This window comes from Apodemus sylvaticus, chromosome 2 (genome assembly GCF_947179515.1).
Source record: "Apodemus sylvaticus chromosome 2, mApoSyl1.1, whole genome shotgun sequence".
In the NCBI taxonomy this organism is placed as follows: domain Eukaryota; kingdom Metazoa; phylum Chordata; class Mammalia; order Rodentia; family Muridae; genus Apodemus; species Apodemus sylvaticus.
In genome coordinates this window covers 89,519,089-89,531,771 of record NC_067473.1, presented here as the reverse complement: position 1 = coordinate 89,531,771, position 12,683 = coordinate 89,519,089, and the positions used below count along the sequence as shown (strand labels likewise).

At 34.8% G+C, this 12,683-nt stretch overlaps 1 pseudogene; it reads left to right on the top strand.

The window, feature by feature from the left end:
* Positions 1–5,321: 5,321 nt before the first annotated feature.
* Positions 5,322–6,089, top strand: LOC127677493 (40S ribosomal protein S3a-like; annotated as a pseudogene).
* Positions 6,090–12,683: the final 6,594 nt, after the last annotated feature.

The window sequence follows — 12,683 nt, the reverse complement described above, 5'->3', positions numbered from 1 at the left end:
CTTATAAGACACTAATAAATGGAAAACAGGCATTTAAGAAAAAATTGTGATGTTTCAGGGATACTCATATTTAGAAATCTAGAGTTTTAGAAAAAAAGCTTCATTGAAAAGTGAAAAACAATATATTTTCTGAAATAGTAAAGGAATAGAAAGAATTTTTTTAATTGGGCATTAAAATGAGCAAAGATTTGTGGGCTATGGCTAACAAATAGTGACTTAATGAGTGAATAAAAGAATGAATGCTCTTGTCATGATCAAAGACTTTGAACCTAGGGTTACAACTTATACCTTTTGCAGACATCAGTCCTGTTTCTTTAAAACCAACCTTTCTTATGTTTTGGTTATTTAGGTGGTATCATTTATTCCTTTATAATTTTTGTTCCGTTGAGTTCTGAGTAAAATCAAAACCAAACACATTGAATTGGCTGTCAAGCTTGGGGTTGGGGAAGCATCTGTGTGAACACAAGAGAATTTTAGGTTTCTTCAGCCTTAACAAAGACGATTAAAGGAAAGATGGTAACTGTGCAAAGGGAATGATTAGAGCATGTACTTCTAAACCAGACATCAAAGAATAGTTTTTCTTACCTCTAACAATTAGCAGCTCTTATCTTCATTAATATATGTAGTGGTTTCTTTCAACTTCAATGTCACCATTTTGAGGTGCCATAACAGTTACTATACAAATACTTGATCATATATTAGCAATTTCTTAATCACCAACAGGACAAAGAAGAAGCCAGAGACATAGGCACAGGTTTAAGAAAGGCTTTTGTCTTACTTGCTTTCAGCACATCTTCCATTTAATTGTAGTTATTTTTTAAACTCTTGTTATTCACCAAATATTCTTTGTTGGTTATTTTATTGTCAAGTGTACTTAAACTTGAGATATCTGGGAATATGGAAGAACAATTAAGAAAACAGTCCTTATCTGATTGGATTGTAAGCTCATCTGTAGGGACATTTTACTGATTAATGATTAAATAGATGTGGGAGGGCCCAGATCCCTAAAACTGGGCAGAGGATCCTGAGCTACATATAAAAGCAATTTAAATAAGCCATGGGGATAAAGCCAGTTTTCCCCACATTCTCTGCTTCAGTTCTTGCTTTGGCTTCCCTCTAAGATGGACTGTGATGGGATGTGCAAACTAAATAAAAACATCCTTCTCTGTATTAGTCAGGGAATCTGTTAAAAGAGAAAATGGACTAATATAGAAAAATATACTGAATATATATATAAACAATGCTGTCTTTTTGTAGAAAGTCCAGAAATCTGGTCCATTCCTTGAAACTGCATATCCCAGTTGGCCTTCAGCCTATGATAATATCTTTTAGAACTAGGTTCTAACACCAAGCAGGGAATATAGCAGAGATTAACTTGTCATCATGAGTGATGACAAACAGGCAAAAGGCAAAAAAGCTTGCTTTTCCTCAGAAAGTTCGGACAAGATTCAGGTAGGTCTTCTTACTTCAAATGATCTACTCATGAGATTCCTTCTGAGATCTGCCAACAAGATTGGGTATTAGTTTATTCTATAGAAAGTGAGGTTGACCATTCATAGTAGACATCAAATTCCCAAAGTTTCTTTTGGTCATGTTCATTATCCTAGCAGTAGAAAAAAAAAAAAAAAACAGGACACCTTTCAATGACTCTTACAAAATGTATAAGCAAAGTATACTTTCCTTAGAATTACAGGTATTGTTCCTTATAGTAACCTGAGTTTGTAGATTCATTGTGTATCTGAGTATGTACTTAGGTACATGTGCACGTTGAACTATGATGATAAAGTGTAGAACTTAGCTTCTCAGTCTTAGAGGTATGCACCTCTACTACTTAATCCTTTCAACAGCTCAATTAATCATGTTAGAGAGCTAATATTTTGAGGGAGATTGTGTTGAATATGTAGATTGCTTTTGATAGGATGACAATTTTTACTATGTTAATTTTACCAGTCCATTAACATGGGTGATATTTCTATTTTCTGAGCTCCTTTTCAATTTCTTTCTTGAGAGATGTGAAGTTGTTGTCATACAGATATTTCACTTTTTTGTTTAGAGTTACACCAAGATAGTTTTTATAATTTGTGACTATTGTGAAGGTTGGTGTTTCCCTATTTTTGTTCTTAGCTTGTCTATAATTTTTAAAAAGAAAGGCTACTTATTTGTTTGAGTTAATTTTATATCCAGTGACATTATTGAAGTTGTTTTATCAGCTATTAAAGTACTCTGGTAGAATTTTGGGGGTCATTTATGCATACTATCATGCCATCAGAAAATAGTGTTGCCTTGACATCTTCTTTTCTGACTAGATCTACTTGACTGCGTGCTTTTTTTTTTTTTTTTTTTTTTGGCTTATTGCTCCTAGCTAGAACTTGTAGTACTATATTGAATGGATACAGGAAGAATGGGAAGCCTTGTCTTGCCCCTGATTTTAGAGGAATTATTTCGAGTATCTCTCCATTTAATTTGATATTGGCTATTGGTTTGCTATATATTGTTTTTATTATGCTTATGTATGGGCCTTATATCTATGATATCTCCAACACTTTTAAAATGAAGAGGTATTGTATTTTGTCAAATGCTTTTTCAGCATCTAATGAGATATCATGTGAATTTTTTTGAGTGTGTTAATATAGTTGATTACATTAATGAGTTTTTGTATATTGAACAAGTTCTGCATCAATGAGAATTTTATTGAATATTTTTACATTGATATTCATAATTGAAATTGGTCTGAACTTTTTTTGTTGAGTCTTTATGTGGTTTAGGTATAAGACAAATTGGACTCATAGAATGAATTGGGTAGTGTTGCTTCTGTTTCTATTATATAGAATAGTTTGAGAAGTGCTGGTATTAGCTCTTCTTTCATCTAGAGTTTCCCGTTTTATTGAGTAATGACTTTTATGGTAAGATATATTTTATTTTGAATTTCCTCAGTTTCTGTTCTTATGTCTCTGTTTTCATTTCTGATCCTTTTATTAGTTTGGCTAAGGGTTTATCTACTTGTTGATTCTCTCAAAAAAAAAACAGCTTTTGGTTTTATTGATTCTTTGTATTCTCTTTTTTTCTAATTGGTTAATTTCAGCCTGCATTTGATTATTTATTGCTACCTACTTGTAGTAGGTGTGTTTGCGTCTTTTTCTTTCTAAGGCTTTCAGGTGTGCTGTTAATTTGCTAGTGTAGTAGTTCTCCAGTTTCCTTTTGAGGGAAATTTGTGCTATGAATTTTCCACTTAGCCTGGCTTTCATTGTATCCCATTGGGTGTGCTGTGTCTTCATTTTTAATGAACTTTAGAAAGTCTTTAATTTCCTCAAAATTGTAACACAATTCTTCACAGATATGGAAAGAGCAATCCTCAACTTCATTTGGAAAAACAAAAACCAGAAGAGTGAAAACAATTTTTAACAATAAAAGAATTTCTGGGGGAATCACAATCCCTGACCTTAATCTGTACTACAGAGAAATAATGAAAAGACCCACATTGTCTTAGTACAGAGATAGACAATTTAATCAATGAAATAGAATTGAAGACCCAGAACTGAAACCATGCACCTGCGGACACTTGAAATTTGACAAAGAAGACAAAAATATACAATGGAAAAAAGAAAGCATCTTCAATAAAATTGATGGTCTACTTAGTAGTCTATATATATAGAAAAATGAAAATTAATCCATATTTATCACCTAGCACAAAGCTCAAGTCCAAGTGGATAAGGACCTCAACATAAAACCAGATAGACTGAATCTAATAGAAAAGAAAGTAGGAAAGAGTCTCAAACTAATTAGCACAGAGGTAAATTTCTGAAACATAACTCCAGTTGCTCAGACTCTAAGATAAAGAATTGGTAAATGGGACCTCATGGCATGGAAAAGTTTCAATAAGGCCAAAGACACAGTAAATAGAACAAATTTACAAACTGCAGATTGGGAAAAGATCTGTGCCAACCTCACATACAATAGAGGGCTAATATCCAAAATATATAAAGAACTCAAGAAACTAAACTCCAAAAAAACAAATGTTCCAATTAAAATATCTGATACATATCTAAGCAGAGAGTTCACAATGAAGGAATCTTGAATGGCAGAGAAGTACTTAAAGAAATGTTCAAAGTTCTCAGTTATCAGAGAAATGCAAATTAAAAGTACCCTGAAATTCTATCTTATATCGGTCAGACTGGCTAAGATAAAAAAAAAAAAAAAACCTCAGGTGACAGCAGATGTTGGCAAGGATGTATAGAAAGAGGAAAACTCCTCCAGAGCAGCAGTCTCTACTAACTGGATCCCTGGGAGTTCACAGACACTGATCCACCAACCTGGCAGCAGAGATGAACTGGTCTGAGCCCACCATTCCCCACCCCTGACACAAACACACACAGAGACAAACATATAAACACAAACATTAAATACATAAATACAACATTTTTTGTCTGTATAATAATGTTACTTGTGTGTGTACATTTTTAATGTCTGACAATATGATATTGGTTAACCAAGTAGTGTTCTCTTTCCTATGAAAGATTATTTCTCTCACTCCCAGAATTCCATGGTTGCCTGTAGTTCTTTTTTTGGAACAAAATCCTATGACTGTCCATCCTCCTTTCAATGTTAGCATGTGTAGCTAACTTGTGTCCTGCTATTCTTTCCTCTATTGACTCATCTGAAAATTTTCTTTTTTTTACTTTTCTTGTTTCATGAATTTATTCCAGCATATGTAATAATATCTAAAGAATTGGAACATGGGATTTCAGAGAAAATGAAATAACGTTTGTGTTTATGGGTCTGGGCACCCATATGATTGTTACTAGTACCCTCCACTTACATTTTTCTTTCCAGATGAATAGTATCTAACAGTGTATATGTGCCACTTTTTCATTACCCATCTTTCAAGTAAAGCAAGTCTAGGTTGTTTAGACTTCCTAGTTGTTGTAAAAGGAATGGCAATGAGGAAGGCTGAGCAACTACCTGGAGTGAGATGTGGAATCTTCTTGGCATGTGACAATGAGTGATATAGCAGTGTCATATGGTATATTTAGTTTTAGTTTTGGGCAGGTTCTACACACTAATTTTCATAATTGCTGGAGCAGTTCGAATCCCTCCATCCCTGGATGCGGTGCCCATTCTCTGCACATTGCATCTAGCATATGTTGTGCTTGTTTTGTTGATTTTGCCATTATGACTTCGGTAAGATGAAATCTCAGTTGTTTTGATTTGCAATTCCCTAATCCTAATCACTAGGGTCAATGAACATTTGTGAGATATTTCTTAGCCATTTTTTTCTGCTTTTAAGAATTTTCTGTTCATCCTTTTGTCTCTTTGATTGGACCATGGAGGTTGGCAAAAACAAGCACCTGATGAAAGATGACAAGAAGGGAGAGAAGAAGAAAGTGGTTGATCTATTTTCTAAGAAAGACTGGTATGATGTGAAAGCTCCTGCAATGTTCAATATTAGGAACATTGGGAAAACACCAGTCACAAGGACTCAAGGAACCAAAACTGTCTCTGATGGCCTCAAGGGTCATGTGCTTGAAGTGAGCCTTCTGATCTACAGAATGATAAAGTTGCATTTAGATAATTCAAGCTAATTACTGAGGATGTTCATTGAAAAAACTGTCTGACAACTCCCATGGCATGGATCTTACTTGGGACAAGATGTAATCCATGTTCAAAGTGGCAGACCATGATTAAGCTTATGTTGATGTCAAGACAACCAATAGGTATTTGCTCTGACTTTTCTGTGTTGGTTTCACTAAAAAGTGAAAGAAATCCTAAGTACAGCACCAGCAGGTCTGCCATATCTGGAAGAAGATGATGGAAATCATGACCTAAGAAGGGCAAACAAATGACTTGAAGAAAGTAGTTAATAAACTGATTCCAGACAGCATTGGGAAAGACAGAAAAGACTTGCGAGTCCATTTATCCTCTTCATAATGTCTTCATTAGAAAAGTAAAAATGTTGAAGAAACCCAAGTTTGAATTGGGAAAGCTCATAGAGCTCCACGGTGAAGGTGGCAGTTCTTGGAAAACAGCTGGTGACAGGTGCTAAGGTGGAACGAGCTGATGGCTATGAACCACCAGTCCAAGAGTTGGTTTAGAACCACGATTTTTAATAATGACAATAAAAAGTCCTGTTTGTGGGGAATAAAAAAGAATGCTCTGTTCAGATCTCAATCCCATTATTTGAAATGGATTGGCTCTTTGTTATTTGAGTTTTTTATATATTCTCTATATTAATTCTCTCAGGTGTATAGCTGGCAGAGATTCTCTCCCGTTCTGCAAATTTCTTCTTTGCATTGATTTTTCTCTTAGCTTAGCAAAAGCTTTCCAAATTTTGAAGTTCTACTTGTCAATAGTTGGCTTTAATTATGGGACAAACATAGTCTTTTTTTTTTTTTTTTTATAAAATCCTTTCCTGCTTCTTTAGCATGAGGGTACTAAGTTGCTTCTAGAAGTTTCAGATTTCATATTGTAGGTTTTTGGTCTATTCTTCTGCATATGGACATCCAGTTTTTCCAGCAAAATTTGTTAGAGGTATTTTTTTTTTCTTTTCTCCAGTTTACTTTTGGGATCATTGTTAAATATTAAATGACTATAATTATTCAGACTCACATTTGGGTCTTCAGATTTGTTCATGCATTTGCATATCTATTTTTGTTTTAATATATTAAGTTTTCACTATGGCACTGTAGTGTATGGCACTTGAGATAAAGAATAGTAATCCCACCAGCATTGTTTGTTCTTTTTGCCAAGATTATGATGGCTATTTTATATCTTTTATGATTTCATTTAAGTGGCTAGATAGTTCTTTATATGACTATGAAGAATGAGATAGGTTTTTTTATCAAATTATATGAAGTCATTGTTTTCTGTAAGATGATAGTTCTACTCTCTTACCTTCATCTACTTACTTGTTTTATTTCCGATATTTTATTTCTTTAAGTCAATTTTAAATATCAGTGTGTCCACAATCTTTTTCTGTGGAAATTTGTTGGTAGTACATACAAAGTTATTGATTTGTGAATGTTGGTTCTGTATCTTGCCAAGTTTCTGAATTTATTTAATATTTATAAAAATTTTTTGGTAGAATTCTTGGTCTCTCTGATGTGTAATATCATGTCATCTACAAATAGGGACAGTTTGATGCATAACTTTACTGTTTTATCATTATTTTTATTATTTTTATTATTATTTATTTTACCATAGTTTTAATTTTATCATTATTTATTTTTATTATTAATTTCCTTCTCTTAACCTACTGATTTAAGTACTACTTCAAGCATAATAATAAAAAGGAATGGGGATGATGAACATCCTTTTCTCATCTCTAACTTTAGTAGAAATTACTTTTATCTTTTCTGCATTTAAGATGTTGGCTATAAACCATTGAACTAATCATGGGGTCCCTGATGGTGGAGTTAGAGAAAGAACTATAGGAACTGAAAGGGTTTGCAATTAAATAGGAAGAACAGCAATACCAACCAACCAGAGCTCCCAGGTTCTTAACCACCAACAAAGGAGTACACATGGAGGGACCAATGACTATAGCTACATATGTAGCAGAAGATAGCCTTGTCCTGCATCAATGGGAGAAGAGGCCTTTGGTCCCATACAGGCTTGATGCCTCAGTGTAGGGGAATGCAAGTGGGTGAGGGGGAAGCACCCTCATAGAAGCAAGAGGAGAGGGATGGGTTAGGGGGTTTGGGGGGGAATTGGAAAAGGAGATGTCATCTGAAACATAAATAAATAAAGGATCCAGTAAAACAAAGAATAAAAAAGATGTTGGCTACGGGCTCTCATATATAGAATTTGCTACATTAATATATGATCTCTATAGTCCTATATTCGCTAGGACTTTCATTATGAAGCCATTTGAAGTTTGTTGAAGGCTTTTTCTGTATCTCTTGAGATGATTGTGCGTTTTGTTTTTAAATCCATTTATGTGGGTATTTAATTTTGTAAGGGTTTACAATGATTTAATCTTCAATATTTCTCTTTTGCCCAGATATCAAATCCAGTGGAGCAAACAATAAGAAATAAGGTTCATTTCAACATTTAGTCAATCAGGCTCCCAAGAGAAAACTAACAAGCAGAGTTAAAGTTTAAGTATAATTGTTCTGAAAAGAGCCTACAAATATGACATTAGAACCAAGGGGATTAAAACTAAACAGAGATGTATTTATGATGAGCATCAATTATTTTATTTATTTACATCTCAAAAATTGCCAGTGAAGCTTGACAAGGTAGCCTTCTGGCACATAGGTTCTAGAGGCCTCAGACCAGCCTCAGTATGTTCTTTGGTTGGTGGCTCCCTCTCTGGAAGCTGCCAGAGATCCAGGTTACTTGTTACTGTTGGTCTTCCTATGTAGTTGCTGTCCCCTTCTGTTATTTCAATCCTTACACTAACTCTTTCATCAGAGTCTCTGATCTCCCTCCAATGGTTGGCTGTGAGTATCTACATCTATCTCAGTCAGCTTCTGGCAGAGCCTCTCAGAGGGCAGCCATGGGAGGTCGCACAGCATCTCTGCAAGCACAACATAGCATTAGCAATAGTATCAGAATTTGGTGCCTGCCCATGGGATGATTCCCAAGTTGGGAGTGTCACTGGTAGGCTATTCCTTAAATTTCTTCTCCCATTTTGTCCCTTCAAGTGTTTTAGACAGGAGCCATTTTGGGTCAGAAGTTCTATAGGTGGATTGGTGTTCCCAATCCTCCACTGGAAGATTGAGTCTGAGTACTGAATGGGAACTCTTCAGGTTCAATATTCCTACTGTTTAGAATTTCAGATAAGGTCATTTGCATTGAGTCCTGGAAGGGTCCCCCATCCTAGGACTTTGGAACTTTCTAGTGTTTCCCCTCACCCCAGTCAACTGCATATTTCCATTCATTCTCCTGGAACTCTGAACTTTTGTCCTGTCTCCACACACACCTGATCCTGATTCCCTTTCCCCTACCTCTTCCCTTTTCTACCCACATCCCTGCCTTTCTCCCTCCCTTTGCCTCCCATGATTATTTGGCTCCCCCTTCTAAGTGGGATTTAAGCATACTCACTTGGGCCTTACCTGTTTAACTTCTTAGGGTCTGTGGGATGGATCATATATAATCTATACTTTTTGACTAACATCCAATAATCAGTGAGTACATACTATGTATATCCTTTTGGGTTGGAGTTACCACACTCAAGAGGATATTTTCTACTTCCATTCATTTGCCTGCAAAATTCAGGATGTCCCCATTTTAGTAGCTGGATAGTTTAATACTATTAAATTTAATATTGTGTAAATGAACCACATTTTCTATATTCATTCTTCTGTTGTGGAACATCTAGGTTGCTTCCAGTTTCTGGCTATTACAAGTAAAGCTGCTATGAACATAGTTGAGCACAAATTATTGTGGTATGGTGGAGCATCTGTCCACCATATATAGCTGAATCTCAGATATAACTATTTCCAATATTCTGATAAACCACCAGATTGATTCCCAGCATAGTTTTACAAGTATGCAATTCCGCCAGCAAAGGAGGCAAAAAATACTGTCAATAGGACAAAACAGCAGCCTACAGATTGGGAAAAGATCTTCACTGACCCTATATTCAATAGAGGGCTAATAACCAAAATATATAAAGAACTCAAAAAGTTAGATTCCAAAAAACCCAAATGACCTAATAATAAAATGTGGCATAGAACGAAAGTGGGACTTTTCCAGAGAGGAATCTCAAATGGCTGAGAACCACTTAAAGAAATGCTCAACATTCTTAGTAATCCAGGAAGTGCAAATCAAAATGACCCTGAGATTCCACCTTACACCAATCAGAATGGATAAGATAAAATACTCAAGTAACAGCATATGGTGGTGAGGATGTGGAGAAAGAGGAACACTCCTCCATTGCTGATAAATGAATTTTAACAAATAGGTAACATTAAGAATATCTATAGGGCCGGGCAGTGGTGGAGCATGCCTGTAATCCTAGCACTCTGGGAGGCAGAGGCAGGCGGATCTCTGAGTTCAAGGCCAGCCTGGTCTACAGAGTGAGTTCCAGGACAGCCAGGGCTACACAGAGAAACCCTGTCTCGAAAAAAACAAATCCAAAAAACAAAACAAAACAAAAAACCCCAAAAAACAAAAAAAATCTATAGGATAAATAATATATCCAGATATAGAAGATAAAATATTATTCTAGATAGTAAGATTTTATTAATCAATTGGGGTGTTACCAGAAAGTTAATCAAAACCCCTGCATGTGGTTTATGATTTGCCAATGCTTTCATGATAACAGTAGCATACCATTATCCTGGAAATTTAACTTCTTGGAAAGATCCACATATGTAATAATAAGGCAGAAGACCCTGGTATAGTTGAAAGGAATGAGCAAGAGATTTTGGAAAAGTTATTAAGTAACACCTTCAGTTTTAGAAAATAACTGGAGTAAAATAGGAGATGTGTTGAAAGCAAGATGGAACCACTCAGTTAAGGCATGCCCCCCTACACTGCTATTGCAAGGAATACTGTAAACTTATGCAGCTGCTGTGGAAATAAATATAACAATTCCTGAAAAAAATGGGAAATGGTCTACCTCAATACCAAAATATATCATCCTTGGACATATACCCAAGATATAGCAAGAATACTTGGTCAACCATGTTTGTTGGTATTTAATTTCTAATAGCTAAAACTGAGAAATAGCCAAGATATTCCACAAAAGAAGAATGCATAAAGAAAATGTAGCCCATTTACACAATGGAGCATTACTCATCTGTTAAAAAAATAACATCGTGAAGTTTGCAGGCAAATGGACGTAATAGAAAAAAAAATGTGAGTTAAGTAAATCAAGCTCAGAAAGATAAGGAGGATATGTATTCAGTTATAAGTGGGACTTTGCTATTAAATAAATGATAATCAAAAGACAATGTACAGACCCAGAGATGTTATATAAAGTGGAATGGTCTAAGGTAGACATTTGGATTTATCTCATAATGTGAAATAGAATAGATTTTATGAACAAACTTGGAGAAGGTGAGAAGTGCACTAGGAGGACCAGATCTGAAGAGATGGGTTGGAAAAAAAAGTGTTGTAAGGGATAGCAGGGATTATGGGAGGAGGCATTGGCAAGGTGTGGAATCCTAGTCCAGTAGAACTTCTTGTAATCTATGAAAGTGATCTTAATGATGATTTCTAGTAAGGGGGAATATGGAATCTTAACTCCCATCTCTTATACCCAGGCAAGATTTCTTAGTGATAGAAATTGCTTGCATTCAATTGAGTTGTTAGCCAAAGGTGGTTGGAAGGAAATACCCAAATAATTCAGGAGGTTGTTAAGACAAAGGGCTGCATTCTGCAAAGTGACAGCATTGAAGATTGGAGGTTTTAAATGAACTGAATCTATGCTTTGATTGGGATATAGGATTGAGAGAGCAAAGTTGGATGTTGACCAGGTGGAAAATTCTTGTGTTCCAGTTTCTTAGGTGAAGCATTCATCAACTTCACTAAGACTTTACTAAATGAAAAATGAGCAAAATGTCTATGTTTCTAGGTCACGAACTTGATTCCTATTCTTCATCTTGAAGAAAACAGAAGATATGACTCAGGACAGGAAAAAATAGTTTATTACATAAAATTCAATTTTTTTGGAAAAAACCTATTGGGAAATCTCTTCATCTTGTGGTCAGAAGATGAGAACCTTATATATCTGCCTGCTGACCATCCTGCTCTTTCTCTCATTTCTGTTTCAAATGTCATATGTTGCTTTGTTTATTTTCAACTAGTCAATGGGCTTACTTTAAGATTTCTGTATATGGTTAGATATAGTACTGCTTTTCACACTCTAAAATACATTGGAACTTAAAAGTATGCTGTTTTCTCAGACTGATATGAATTTCCTGGTTCTTCTAATTTTTGGATATGCTATATCATAGCCAGTATCCCAAGTAATTGCAGTAGTTAAACAGGCTAGGAAAATATAAAAAGCAGAAAAAAGAAATGGAAGTACTGGGCTTAAAATATAGTTATACAAAAGAATAATTTTACTCTTAAATCTTACAATTCTCTATCATGTCAAGAATTTTAGGACTGATTATTCTAACAGGAGCAAGTTATTAGAACATTCATGTTCTGGTGGAGCTTTATACCTCAGATTGAAATATACATATACAAATGGACTAAATTTATAGAATAAATCCTAGTTATTTGGCCACAAATGCTAGAGACATATGCAGGAATTCAATCTGCATATCTCACCTGATAATATAATCTTGGGAAAGAAATGGATTTTATTGAAACAGCACTTTTAATCTTCATATATTTTGTTCTGAGATATTTGTGAGGCATTTTGAAGCCTTTGAGAAAATGTAAGAGTACAGAAAGGCTTTACAATAGAGAAAACTGATGAAAAACAGAAATGAAAATAGTATGTACTCTATGAAAGAAAACTGAAATGAGCATGTGCATGATCTATATATATTCTGGGAAATAACATAATAAAAGAAGGGAAATATTCATTGTCTCAGAAGATACCAGCACAAAGCCATGAAGAATGCAAAATGTAACCAAGATATCAGTAGTATGATTTGAAAAGCAACTTATTCTGTTTGGCCAGTGCAAATACAATTTTCCTACTATATAGTGATTGCCTAAGAGGTTAGATAATATCTACTGAGTAGATATTCACTTTTAAAAAGTTATAAATATTTCAGTGA